The sequence below is a fragment of the Prionailurus bengalensis genome, chromosome A2 (genome assembly GCF_016509475.1).
Source record: "Prionailurus bengalensis isolate Pbe53 chromosome A2, Fcat_Pben_1.1_paternal_pri, whole genome shotgun sequence".
Classification (NCBI taxonomy): Eukaryota; Metazoa; Chordata; class Mammalia; order Carnivora; family Felidae; genus Prionailurus; species Prionailurus bengalensis.
In genome coordinates this window covers 57,261,191-57,273,132 of record NC_057348.1, presented here as the reverse complement: position 1 = coordinate 57,273,132, position 11,942 = coordinate 57,261,191, and the positions used below count along the sequence as shown (strand labels likewise).

General features: G+C 54.3%; 1 long non-coding RNA gene across 1 annotated transcript; it reads left to right on the top strand.

Moving 5' to 3' along the window:
* The first annotated feature begins 41 nt into the window (after positions 1-41).
* LOC122487584 lies at positions 42-2,197 on the top strand. The gene is made up of 2 exons (XR_006298412.1): positions 42-217; positions 1,856-2,197. It is a non-coding gene; the product is annotated as an uncharacterized LOC122487584 (long non-coding RNA).
* Positions 2,198-11,942: the final 9,745 nt, after the last annotated feature.

The window sequence follows — 11,942 nt, the reverse complement described above, 5'->3', positions numbered from 1 at the left end:
CTTCAGCCTCCCAACAGAAAAAGAACCCCTCATTCCCTATGATTCCAGCCCTAAGGTCAGGACCCACTGGGACCTAACTGACACATACCCAGTGCTGAGCCAATCACTGTGGCCAGGGAGGATGGCCAGATTGAGGTCGTGTGACCACCCTCCCTAAGGAAACTCCTGAGCTGTTCAACCTGTTTTCCTGTGTGGGAGTGAACCTGAGAGGACAGAGGTTAGTGTCCAGTTGCTGCCCTCCTCTGTGCTTAATATCCTGGGTTGCACCTGCTCTTATCCTCTTCCCGCCACCCCACTGTCTTCGTGGCAGCACTTCTTCCCTTCCCCCACTGCTTTCTTCCGTACCATTTCACCCATACCAAAAAGGACCACGACTTCCTGTTTGAATTCAGGATCCGGGGCCCACGCCCAGCTTCAAGATTTGTTTTTTTGCGTCCCGGTATAATCGTTTATTCAGTCAACCAGTGTCCACTGAGTACCTACTATGTACTCCCGTGAGTTTTCAGGGTCTAATTATTCTGGGTTTCTGGGGGCAAATCCCAGGAGCCTTCCAAGGAAATGAGTTTTCTCTGAGCAAGCATCTAGAGGCTAGCTTCCAGTCCCTCGGTGCCACCCACTGTGTGGCCCTGAGGGAAGTCTTTCCCCTCTCTGGACTTGTGCTTTCTTATCTGCAAAGTGAGGCACTGGGAAAGTTGATATCCTGGAGCCCTCTCAGCTCTGACATCCTGTGTGGCTGGGTCTTAGAACAAGCCTCTCCAGCTGAGTCAGCCTGTAAGCACCATGGACAGTGACCACAACACTCCCTCTGCTGCCCCTGGGAGCATCGTGGTTGCGGTCCCCGTGGGTGCGCTGAACTGAGTCCACAACCATACAGTTCTGTGTCTGAACCTTCCACTTCTTGGCTAATGAGAACACCCAGGGCAGAGGAGACCCCTCGGCTTACTGTGCCTGTGTGGAACCCAAGGCTCTAAATTCCTGTAAGGTGGCCTAATGCTCCTGCTACAAAAATTCTCTTTTGAGGTTTTGTGAATCCCAAGCCCTCCCACCACTGAAAGTCAAGTCTGGAACTCTAAAAAGGAGGCATAGGGAGGGAGGCCACATGGAGGAGAGGAAGGGTTCTATACAGGTTGCTATATGTCCATGGAGCCCATCCTTCCTCTGCCTCCCTGTCCCTCCCTTCTTCTGTCACCCACTCCCCTTTCTCTGTTATAGCCGAAATTGGTCATAGCCCCGTGGAAGAAGAAAGATGCCTGATGTGTCACTAGGGAGGCGAGGGATCCTTTGGAGGCATGCCCAGTGGGAGGACTTTCTTTTTCTTCCGGTTGAGTCTAGTTTCTCTTCACTCTTTGAACACTTGGAGACATGAATTAATTCCCCTGGTCACTGTGTCACTCATTTGTCGGCTCACTCGGCTGCTCACCACATCCATGTCTTCCCATCTTTATTTAGCTCAGCCTTTTTTTTTCAAGCAAGAAGGAGATTTCTTAGGAGAACATAGACAGCCCAAGGACAAGCAGAGAATAGAGTAGCTGGTCCTCCCCAAAGACGGGAGCCAGCAACTGTTTAAGACATGAGAAGCCAAGCCGCCATTCTGGCGTCACACATTCACTCACCTCTGCTCCCCTTTGTACATCACTAGACCCTTCCATCTTTTAAATCTCTTGGCTTCTCTCCGTTTCCACTGCCATGACCCTAGTGTAAAGTACTATTCTTTTTTTTTGCCTGGGAAACTGAGGCAGCCTCCTGAATTTTCTCCCGAATCCCACCCTTGCCCATTTCCAATCTGTGTCTCTCACTACAGCCAGAGGGATTTTTAGAAATGAACAGTTTATTCAACAGATTTCACTGATCCTAGGAAAGACGTCAAACTCATAAGCACGGTGTGGAACTGGATTACCACTCCCCCACATTCGGTGCCCTGTATCGAAGTGCCCTGCTCGGTTGGAGGATTATACAGCACGGCCCATGTTGTCCTCAGGCATGGCAGAGGGGCTGCTGAACAGTGAAAACAGATGTGAGCACACGCGTGAAGAACCAGTGAGTAATTTACCACTTTTCTTTTCCTTTTTCCACGACAATGGCAATATTCCAGATAGAGACAGACTGCTCTGTCAACCTGAGTGCAGAGGGGAGAGGAGACGAAGGAGAGCCACATGAGCATGTAGTCTGAGACATAAAGAAACTTTATTGTAGGCCACTGAGATTTAGAGAATTGTGTGTTATGCAGCGTAACCCATCCTAGCCTAACCGATACGCATAATCCATGAACTCTTGCCCATCGCCCCATTGCTTTGCTGAGGCACCACTGGCCTTTCGGTCCTTACACAAGTTGCTCCCTCCCACCTTACAACATTTGTCTGTGACTCTCTCTCTCCTGGGAAAGTTCTTCACTCCCACTGTTGGGCAGTTGACAGTTACTCACCAATGAGGTCTTGGCTTCGCTGTGAAGTACTCAGGAAAGGATGGCCTGGTCCCTGTTCAGAATACCTAGAATTTACCTTCTTTGTCATTAGAGCTCTTTCACTACACTCTAAGTTGGAGGAAAACAGAGCCCAAGGGTTTAGATCATGCTTCTTTGAGGCCCTACTCCACCCCCCACCAATGTGCCCGGGCCCATGCTGAGGGGCTGGAGGTAAGGGGGTACATCAGCCCTGCGCCCTGCTCCCACAACCTACCCTGTGACGGGGGAGATAGGTGTGCAAGCAGCAGCATTTGAACCCATTATGATCGTTCTAGCAGGAAATTAGTGTAAAGAGGCCAGCCAGGAGGCCAGGAAGAGGGGGAGTCAGAGATGGCTTTGAGGAGGATTTGGAGGTGTCCAGGTGGGGGGAGCTTCCTGGGAGAGTGGGCGATGGGGGGATCTGATGGAGGGATTGTAAGGCAAGAAGTGGTGCCCAGAGTTTCCAGGACTTGAAAGAGGATGAACCCAGGAGAAGTTGGAACCAGAAGTAAATAGCTGGCGTCTGTGTGTATTCCTGGGAACACAAGTGAGCGTTCCTGTTGGAGTGCCTTTGCAAGCTCATGGTGTTGGCTTCTTGGGGTCGAGGGATGGTGATAACGATGACAGTGGGTTCCAAGCCCTTTCACACCGTGGATATCAGTGGCAGGCTCTGATCCGAGGGTGTGGTGGGCGTGTGTGGGCAGCTGTGTTCCCGGACACAGCAGCGGGAGAGACATCTTTGTCTCCACTCTGCTCATTGGACACGTCTGGATGCCTTAAATCCCTGACTTTGTCTTCTTCTAAGAAAACCCGCCACGGTTCTTTCTAGTGAATCAAGGCTTCCTGTGTACACAGCCCAGTAGTCATTTAAAACGTGTATCAGGTGAACAAAATGAAAGAGAGACGAATCGCCGAAGCATCACGTCCCTGGGTATGATGTCTCTCCGCGTGATCTTGTTGTTAAAAGAATCCGCAGGGACCAGGATGAAACCAGATGCTCCATGATTAGGGGCTGTGGTCACTCAGCAGGCCCCTGCTCTGGGGAAGTGAGGTGTTTCCTGGGGTTTGAGGGCCCTGATGGGACATGACAGAAAAGCTACTCAGCCTCCCAGAAGGTTAGAGGGTGGGCAGTGATGCTGGAAAAGTCACCCCCCTCTGTGGCCCTTGAGTCTCTCGCTGTTGGAATAGGGAGGGAGGTACCATTCCCCGACTGCCAACCTCACTGGCTGTGCGGCTGAGGCAGTAGGTGGACAGTTCTCGGAGAAGCCCATCGATTCCAAGGAATTGTGGCTGTTTGATGGTATTATCTTCATGCAGGTGTGAGGTGGACCCTGCAGGGCTCCCCATACTGGAGGGGACAGACACCCACAGAAACTGGACCAGACCCAGCACACAAGCTCTCCTCAGGAAAGCTGACCTCTGTGTGGTGGTTGTCTAGAGGAAGGGACGTCAGCGCTCACTTGGGGGGGTGGGGGGTGGGTGGGAGGTAGATGGAATAGCACAACCAAGGAGGAGTCTTTTGAGCTGGGACCAGAAGGGGAGGAAGAGAGGACAGGTGGGGGCAGGGGGGGCAGGTAGGGAGGGGAGCAGAGGAGCAAAGGCCTGCAGGCCCCGCAGGCCTAGGCGGTGGTGCAAGGAACGCCATCCTCCTGCCTCAGAGAGCTGGTTGAATCTGGCACAACGGGGCCGCTTCCACGGCTCTCTGGGCTAGAGGGTGAAGCTGAGCTCCTGCCTGGCCCTCCGCCCGTCTTGCCGTTTTCAGGTCCAGCAGAGCTCACCCTCAGAGCAGAGACATGAGCCTGCCCACCCGAAGGATGGGAGCACGGGCTCTGGTCAGATGATGAGGGGGCCAGGGGCCCCCTCGCGGCAGATCGGAGGCCACGGGCGTGGGCAGTGTAGACGCTGAGGCTGCACGCTGCCAGGGTCCGGCTAGGGTCAGTTCCAAAGCCAGTCGGCTCCTCCCTAGGGCCCCTGCCTCTCAGACTAGCTAGTGCCTGCTGGTGAGGCTTCAGAACCTTCCAGGCCACAGCTGGAGGGATCTGGATCTCTCCAGATCAGCACGTAGGTATCACTTAGTGTGCCCTCTCAGACTGGCATCCCTGGCAGCCTGCAGGGCCCAGCTGCGGAGTCCAACGCTGCGTGTCTGTGCTCCATGTGAAACAGTGCTGCAATCCATGAGTAGTGTCCGCAGCGGGTGAGGAAGGGGAGGCCTGGGTTATGCACGCCAGCCATTTGCCACTCCTGGTACACCCCCTCATTTTGCATATGGAGAAACTGAGGCCCAGAAGGGAAGAATGCCCTCGTCCAATTGCCTGTCCTTTCACTTCCCGCTCTGGCCTCTCGACGGAACTCTTGGTACCCCCCGTGACATCACGTGAAAACAGTCAACTATGTGTGTGACAAGGAAATCATAGTGGATGTGTCTGGACCCACACCATGTTCTCTTCTTGTTTTTCTCCTTTACCTCTGTTCTGTTTTAATACTTGGGTGTTTCGTGCATTATGAAGGATGGTGGGACAATGAACATCCCTGGGCCCGCAGCTCAACTCCAGAACTAGAACATTCCCAGTCACTTCCATCTTCTCCTTGCCTGGAGGTCACCCCTCTCTGCAATTTGGTGTTTGTTTGTTTGCCATTGTCTTGCTCACAGGCCGACTGAATAAGCCTAAACATTAGATTGCTTCTTTGTTCTCAAGCTCTAAAAACTTGCTCTCTGTATGTAGATCTCTAAAATTTGCATTTTTGTACTCAACATTTCCCTCTCTCTGAGCTTGAGCTGTGCTGCTGTGTAGCTGGAGTTTGCTGTCACCGGTGTGGAAAGAAATTGTGTGACTGTGCTACAATTTCTTTTTGCATTGTTCTGTCAATGAGTATCTGGGTCATTTCCTCTCTCCCCCTCCTCTTGCTAAGAGTGCTGCGACGCACTCTTCTTGGGTGTGCCTTGTGTGGCTCCTGGGAGTGGATTTGCAGGGTGCTAAGGCATGGGACTGGTCAACCTAACAAGAAAAGGCCAAAGCGGTTTTCAGTGTGGCCAGACCAGGTTTCACACTCATCAACCGTGGGTGCCAGCTGATCTCCATCCTCTCAGACCCTCGGTGCTGTCAGATGTCACATGTCTTCCTCACTGTGAGCCTGATGGATGTGAAACCTCTCACAGGGACCTTACCTTGCACTTCCCTGCATCCTCGTGACATCGGGCAGCTTTTCCCGTGTTCATCTGTGCACTCCGTTTCCTCCTCTACGACATGCCTGCTGTGGTCTTTTTGCTCATTGCCTCTCTTCTTCCTGTGGATTTGTAGGACTTCTTTATGTATTCTGGATACTGATCCTTTGCTAGTTGTACATATGCCAGAGGCCTTCTGCTTTTAGTGATTTGTCTTTTCACCCGTCATTTGGTGAAAGAAAATTTACAATTTACAGCAGTCAAACCTATCGATTTTTTTTTATGCTTACTGAGCTTTTAACACCTTGGTAAAGAAATTGTTCCCAACGCCAAGTTTGCAAAGATATTCCCCCAGAACATCCCCCTCTTCTATCCTCAGCTTCCGAGGCTGAGCCAGCCCAGCCGGTGTTGCTCCTGTTTGCGGCCGGGGAGTCCCAGCCCCAGTTAGAGTCTTCTCTCTTTTGTAGGTTCTAGAAACTCTGAGAAGGGCCCTAAATGGTTGGCCCTCGATTAAGGGGTTTCAGAAGGCCGGAGCCCCAAGGACGCCTTGCTTTGGGAAGCCCCTTGTGTTCCAGGGAACTGCTCTCTGTGGCCACCTCAAGACGAGGTGTTTTTGACAAACATGTGTCACCTGCATGACACTTGTAAGCAGTTATGCCATGGCCATAAATCTGGGCTTGTGCTGCCGAGTGCGATACCGGCTCCTGCATGTGGCTGAAGCACTGCCAACAGTGTCTGTGCTGGTTTGTCTGGCAGTGGGGGGTGCCAGGCTGCGTCAGGACACATCGGCTCCCAGTCAGTGGCTGTATGCTATGAAGGTCCCAACGCCGACGTCTTTCTCAGCATCCCACTCCCCCTTCCTAACCTTCCTGGCTCCCACTGGATGTCTCACAATGTCGACACTTTTGCACCCAGTCATGCTAATTGCTCTGAAAAGAAATAAAGCGGGAGGAGTGTGCAGGGAGTGACGCAGGCCATTTGTAAGAATGATCTGTGATCTCCGGTTTGTTTAACAAACCTACTGCGTCAGAGCCTGAAGGAAATGCGGAGGGCGGGTGGGGAACCGTGCGGGTATCCGGGAAGAGCATGCCAGTCAGGAGAGCTGCACATGCAAAGGCCCGGAGGTCAGGTTGGGTCTTATGGGTTGGAGGCAGGTGTGTCTGGAGTGCAGTGAGAGGCGCAAAGCTGGGAGCAGGGTGGGAGTAGGGAGCATCGTGTGGGATGGTGAGGCATTTGGGTTTCACCTGGAGTGTCATGGAAAGCAGCTAGAAGGCCCTGGGTAGGTCCAGGAAACCGCAGAGGAGGCCAGATGGCTTAGGGGCAGCCACTCCCGGGCCAACTATACCTTGGTCGTAACTGTGCTGACTGTAGATCCTAGCTGTAGAGCAGAACCCAGGTAACAGCAAACATGAGGGCCAGGTGACGGTCCCGAGGCCAGCCAGTCCATCTGTCTGCAGCCAGGCCTCTGCCTATAGATCCTGCAGCCTGTGCATCCTGCCCAGAATGCTGGGATGCCGGGATCAGTTAGTTTCTGCTGCGGAATAACCACCCCGAAACGTAGCGGCTTGCACCAACTGTTGACTTAGCTGAGCAGCTAGCTGGTCGGGCAGGTCTTCCAGGCTCCCTCAAGCATGTGTGGTCAATGGCAGGGGTCGGCTGATTGCCGGCTGGCTGTTGGCCGCGGCGACTAGGGGCGGTGGTGAGTAGGCTACACGTGTCCCATTCTTCCAGGAGGCCGTCTGGGCTTCTGCACATGGTGGTGCCAGGGTCCCGAGAGGGTGGGCACGCAAGGCCACGAGGCTCTTTGAGGCCTACGCCTGAAATTGGCACGGCATCATTTCCACCACATTCTGTCGGCCAGAACAAGTCACGGAGCCAGCGCAGATTCAAAGCGGGGGGATCTAGACCCCACCCCTGATGGGAAGAGCTGCCCCATCATAGTGCAAAGGGTACGGAGACAGGGGGGTGGAGGAACAGAGCTGTTTAGGGGTCAACCGCAGAGTCCCGTGTTCTGGAGAGAGGAGCAAGGCAGGAGCCAGGGCCCCAGAACAGTCAGCCATGGCTGTGTCTCTGTCGCCCTGAAGAAACCAGACCCCCAACAATCCAGGACTAGGCAGAGGAAGCTCGGACCATTTGTTCCTTTGTCACCAAATGCCACCTAGCCAGTAGCGATAGACTCAACAGTGCCCGTGGAGGTGTCTTTTCTCTGGGATGCTTACACCCAAGGACTGTGGAGATCATATGGAACATCGCACACCTTTGGCACCACCTCTTCCAGGAAGCCCTCCAGGCTTCTTCTGGGCTCTCCCAGGCTCACCCACCTCCCCCCATCACAGAAGACAGTGTACTTGTGTCCCTCATTGGCGCATGTTTGTGTCAGCCTCCTGAGTCAGAAAGGCCAAGGCCTGAGGACGGGGCTGTGTCTCACTCACCCCGAATCCCTACTCCTAGCTGGGAGTGTGCACTGAGGATGAGGCTGGCAAGGTATGGGTATACTGGGGACCTGCATTCAGTGCTGACTCACAGTTGATGTCTGCAAGGGAAGGGGAGGGTCACTGTACCTGGTAGCAGCCCCCAGATGAGCTCGGCCTGGAGCCGGGACGGGGGGTGCTGGGAACGGATGCCGGATGCAGGCGGCAGCCAGAGCTCAGCAGAGCAAGGGCAGAGACCACAGTCCTCTTGCAGACAGAAATGGGTCTCAAGCTCTGGGCGCCAGCACCAAGGCAGGAAGGCAGCCCACAGGAGAGCATGCAGAGAAGCCACTCCGGGTGTTCAAGGCCAGCACTGGGCAGATGGAAAGGCAGGCAGAGCCTGCCAACCCTGAGGAAGAAAGAAACATCAGCCACGTTTGGCTATAGTCAGCTTTCGTTTACTGGAGTTTCCCTTGCCTGAGATCCACTGTACCCAAAATCAGTATTATTAGCATTAAAAAAGAGAAGCCAACTAGGATGTAGCAACCCCGAATGCACTGTGGTTCGGTGCCATCACAGGGCAGGAGAAAAATCTTCATCACCTTCTCATGCATACCAGAGACAAGGGAGGGAAGAATGGCGGCGGGGGGTGGGGGGTGCTGTCTTCACGAGGCCTCCAGGAGTGCCTCCCTGGGGCTCATAGTGAGTTAAGCCAGCCAGGCCTGCTAGTGTGCCAGCTCGTCCTGCCCACCTGGCGTCAGCACCATTGCGCCGGGCTGGGCCGGGCCGTCTCCCTTGGGGAGAGAGCTTGAAGCTTTTGCAGTTTGTAGTGGTCTGTTGTATTTAGAAACCCGAGCATCCCAGGGTCATAAATTACCTTGAACTAGTTTGCTAACCCTTGTGACTCGGTACAGCGCCTTCTCAGAGGCGGCCAGTTATGTCACGGACTGAGGGAGGCGTGGCCCAGTCCCCGCAGTGAGGCAGCGTGTGCCAGGCCTGGCGTGGATGGTAGCCACCCAGGACCACGGGGACGATGCAGGGAGGTGCCGCAGGTCTGTGCACGGCATTTCTGTGGAAATGCACTCCAGAGGGGAGAAGGGTCTGTGAGTCCATGAAGTGGGATTCTCACTCCCAGCACGTGGTCGTGAGAGCTGTACCACATGGAAGAGGCAGAGCGCACCGTGTAGTTCAGCATTCCTGTTACGTCCCTGCTGGAGGATCAGCTCCTGCTTGCACCTTCCCAGGGATGGGGGCTCATCGCTGCCTGAGACATTGCACACTGACAGGGAGTTAGCTTCCCGCAAATTCCAGCTCCATCATCTGGGTACATGTTCTGCATCCGTGCTTGCAACGGCCTGGACAGAGTGGGAGGCCGTTGCAAGGCTGCTGGCCAGCTAGGACGGCTCTCCCAGCCTTTCCTCCATTGCCACAGCCCTCTGGGCACAACAGGTGCTAAAGGGCCCATCTGGTTACACATTCCGAGTGTTACCCCTGCACTGCAAGTTCATTGGCCACGGCAATGTTGACATCAAGAGAAACACGTGTCATTTTCTCATCTCTACAAAGAGCTCCAACCCCCTCCCCGTTGTTGTATTCAGAAAGCAGAGGGGCGACCCACACTTTCTGGGGTCATGGGGAGGAGATTCAGGTGTGAAGGGAGCATCTGCTTGTGATGTGGGATCCAGTTCCAGGATCCCCTGGCGTTCCTTGAAATTTGCTGGAGAAACAGAACCCATTTGATGTTCAAAACCAGGCTTCCAACAGAATGGGACAGCTGAAACACCCCACAAATGGACAAACCGCATGAAACAGGTTTTGAAGGCCGCAGCCTTTCTGGCAGTCTCAGCCTCCCCGAGCAGCAGGGAACGGGTTTTGCCGGGAGACGCCCGTTTGCGATGGCGCGCGCGCTCCTTTTCCCCCGGCCGAGACAGGTGCAAACTCAGATGGATTCATTTTCCACAAACGAAACGACTCGGTTTTGACCATGTTGCAGACTTAGGACTTGGCTCCCTTGTTCCCGGGGGGTGTGCATCTGGTTTTCACTCCATTCCGAAGGAGCCGGTGGAGGCTCCCAACTTTGAACCTTCTAATGATAATGATTACTGGTTTCAGGGGGTTCGGGGTGGGGTCGCGGTGGGGGGTGGTGGGACAAGAAGAGTGATGCAGAGTTTGGAGTCTGAAGGAATGATTAGCTGCGTGGAGGGCCCGGGGCCAGTGCTGATGCTGTAGTTAAGGCACAAGGACTTTCCGCAGCACCAAAGCATCACCTATTTGCTTCTCATCAACCCCTGGAAACGAACTCACTCATGTTCACTGATAGGAATCAGTACCACGTAATGAGTGTCCGCCATGGGTCGGGGCCTCACCGCACCTGTACAACCAACCCCACCCGTTCAAGAGGGTTATGGTGCGCCCCAGTGTTTGAGCTCTGGGAGACTGGGGTAGAGAAATGCTGAACAGCTTCCCTAGACAACACGGCTTTCAAATGCAGATCTGAGACTTCCCACCCAAAGCCTTTCCAGGTCCTGTCCTTGGTGCCTGTGGAAGGTACAGATTTCCAGGCCCTGTCCTTGACGTGTCTGACTCGGTAGGGTCGGGGGGGGGCCCGAGACTCTGAATTTTGCCCCCTTCCCGCGTGATTCCAGCAGGCAGCCTGGACACCCAGCCTCTGTCCAAGCAGGCCAGCGTCCAGTATTCGGCTGTGCCCAGCTCACCAGTGTGAGCTCAGAAACACCGAACCAAGCAGTTCCCGTAGATCCCCCCACCCCTGGCACAAGAATCCTAAACCCTGACTGGCATTTTCCAAAGGTCCCAGCAAGCTTCTCGGGACCCTGAGCAGCCAGCCAGTGAAACCTGAGGACTGCTTGTTTGGGGAGTGTGGGGGCTGCTTCTGGAGAAGGTGGGCTTGGTTACAAGTGTTGTCTTGATTGGAACGAGGACGTGGAAGGGAAAGCAATGAGTCCAAATTAATCCGTTTTCCTGTGAACATCTCCCACCACCCCGTGCCGAGGCGAGGCAGCCTTTGTAATTAACCGACTGGGCCTTTGCTCCCCCCAAACCCAAAATGGGAGCGTGCGATTTATTTTGTGTGCGAGGTGGTATGAAAATTGCCAAAGTTGGCAGATGAGGCTGGGATGTTGGTGGAGCTGGGTAAACAGGGCTGAGCTGTCTGTCACCTCCAGGTCGGAATGGGGAGCTGGCTCCAAAGCAGGGACAGGGGCTGGGGCCACGGAGGTGCTGTGCCCAGGGCTGAGCAGGTGGCCTTGGGAGGAGAGCAGAAACTTCTTAGCACTGTGGATGGGAGTAGAGGCACTACAGTTCTGAAATCAAACCCTTCTCCTCGTCCTACCCTGTGTCACCACGGACCAGACACTGACCTCTCCAAGCGTCAGAGTCCACGCGGGTTCAGCGGTCTTTACTGAGTGCCTGCCGTATGTAGTGGACCCAAGTTCATCTGCCTGATGCGCATAAAGACCATCACTGAGACACGGGGTATAAAGCAAAGCAAGAGTTTATTCCAGAGGCAGGAGGGCGAGCCTCACATCCACCTCCCTAGAGGAGGAGAGTCAGGGGTACTTAGTGGCGAAGGAAAAAGGTCAGGGTACAAAGTTGCGGCTGCTAGCCCTTTGGTTACCCTTTTCAGTCCCCAGGGTCTTTTGATCCGCCCTCATTCTTGTGGGTATTGGGACCACGACCCGGCCGCGGCCGTTACTTCCTGCTGAGGTGGGGTGGAGACTGGGGTTAGACAAGTGGAAACTTTGGGGTGGAAAGGAATGTCCTGCATTACCGGGATTTTTGTACTTTGGTCAATAGTTCCTGTACCATGTTGTGTCTAGGGTTTTAGGGGTACTGGAGAACGACAGGCAGCATGTTGTCCTCAGGGCTTGATTCCCTTGGACCAGTTCCCCCGCGTCGGAGGTTCAGGTCC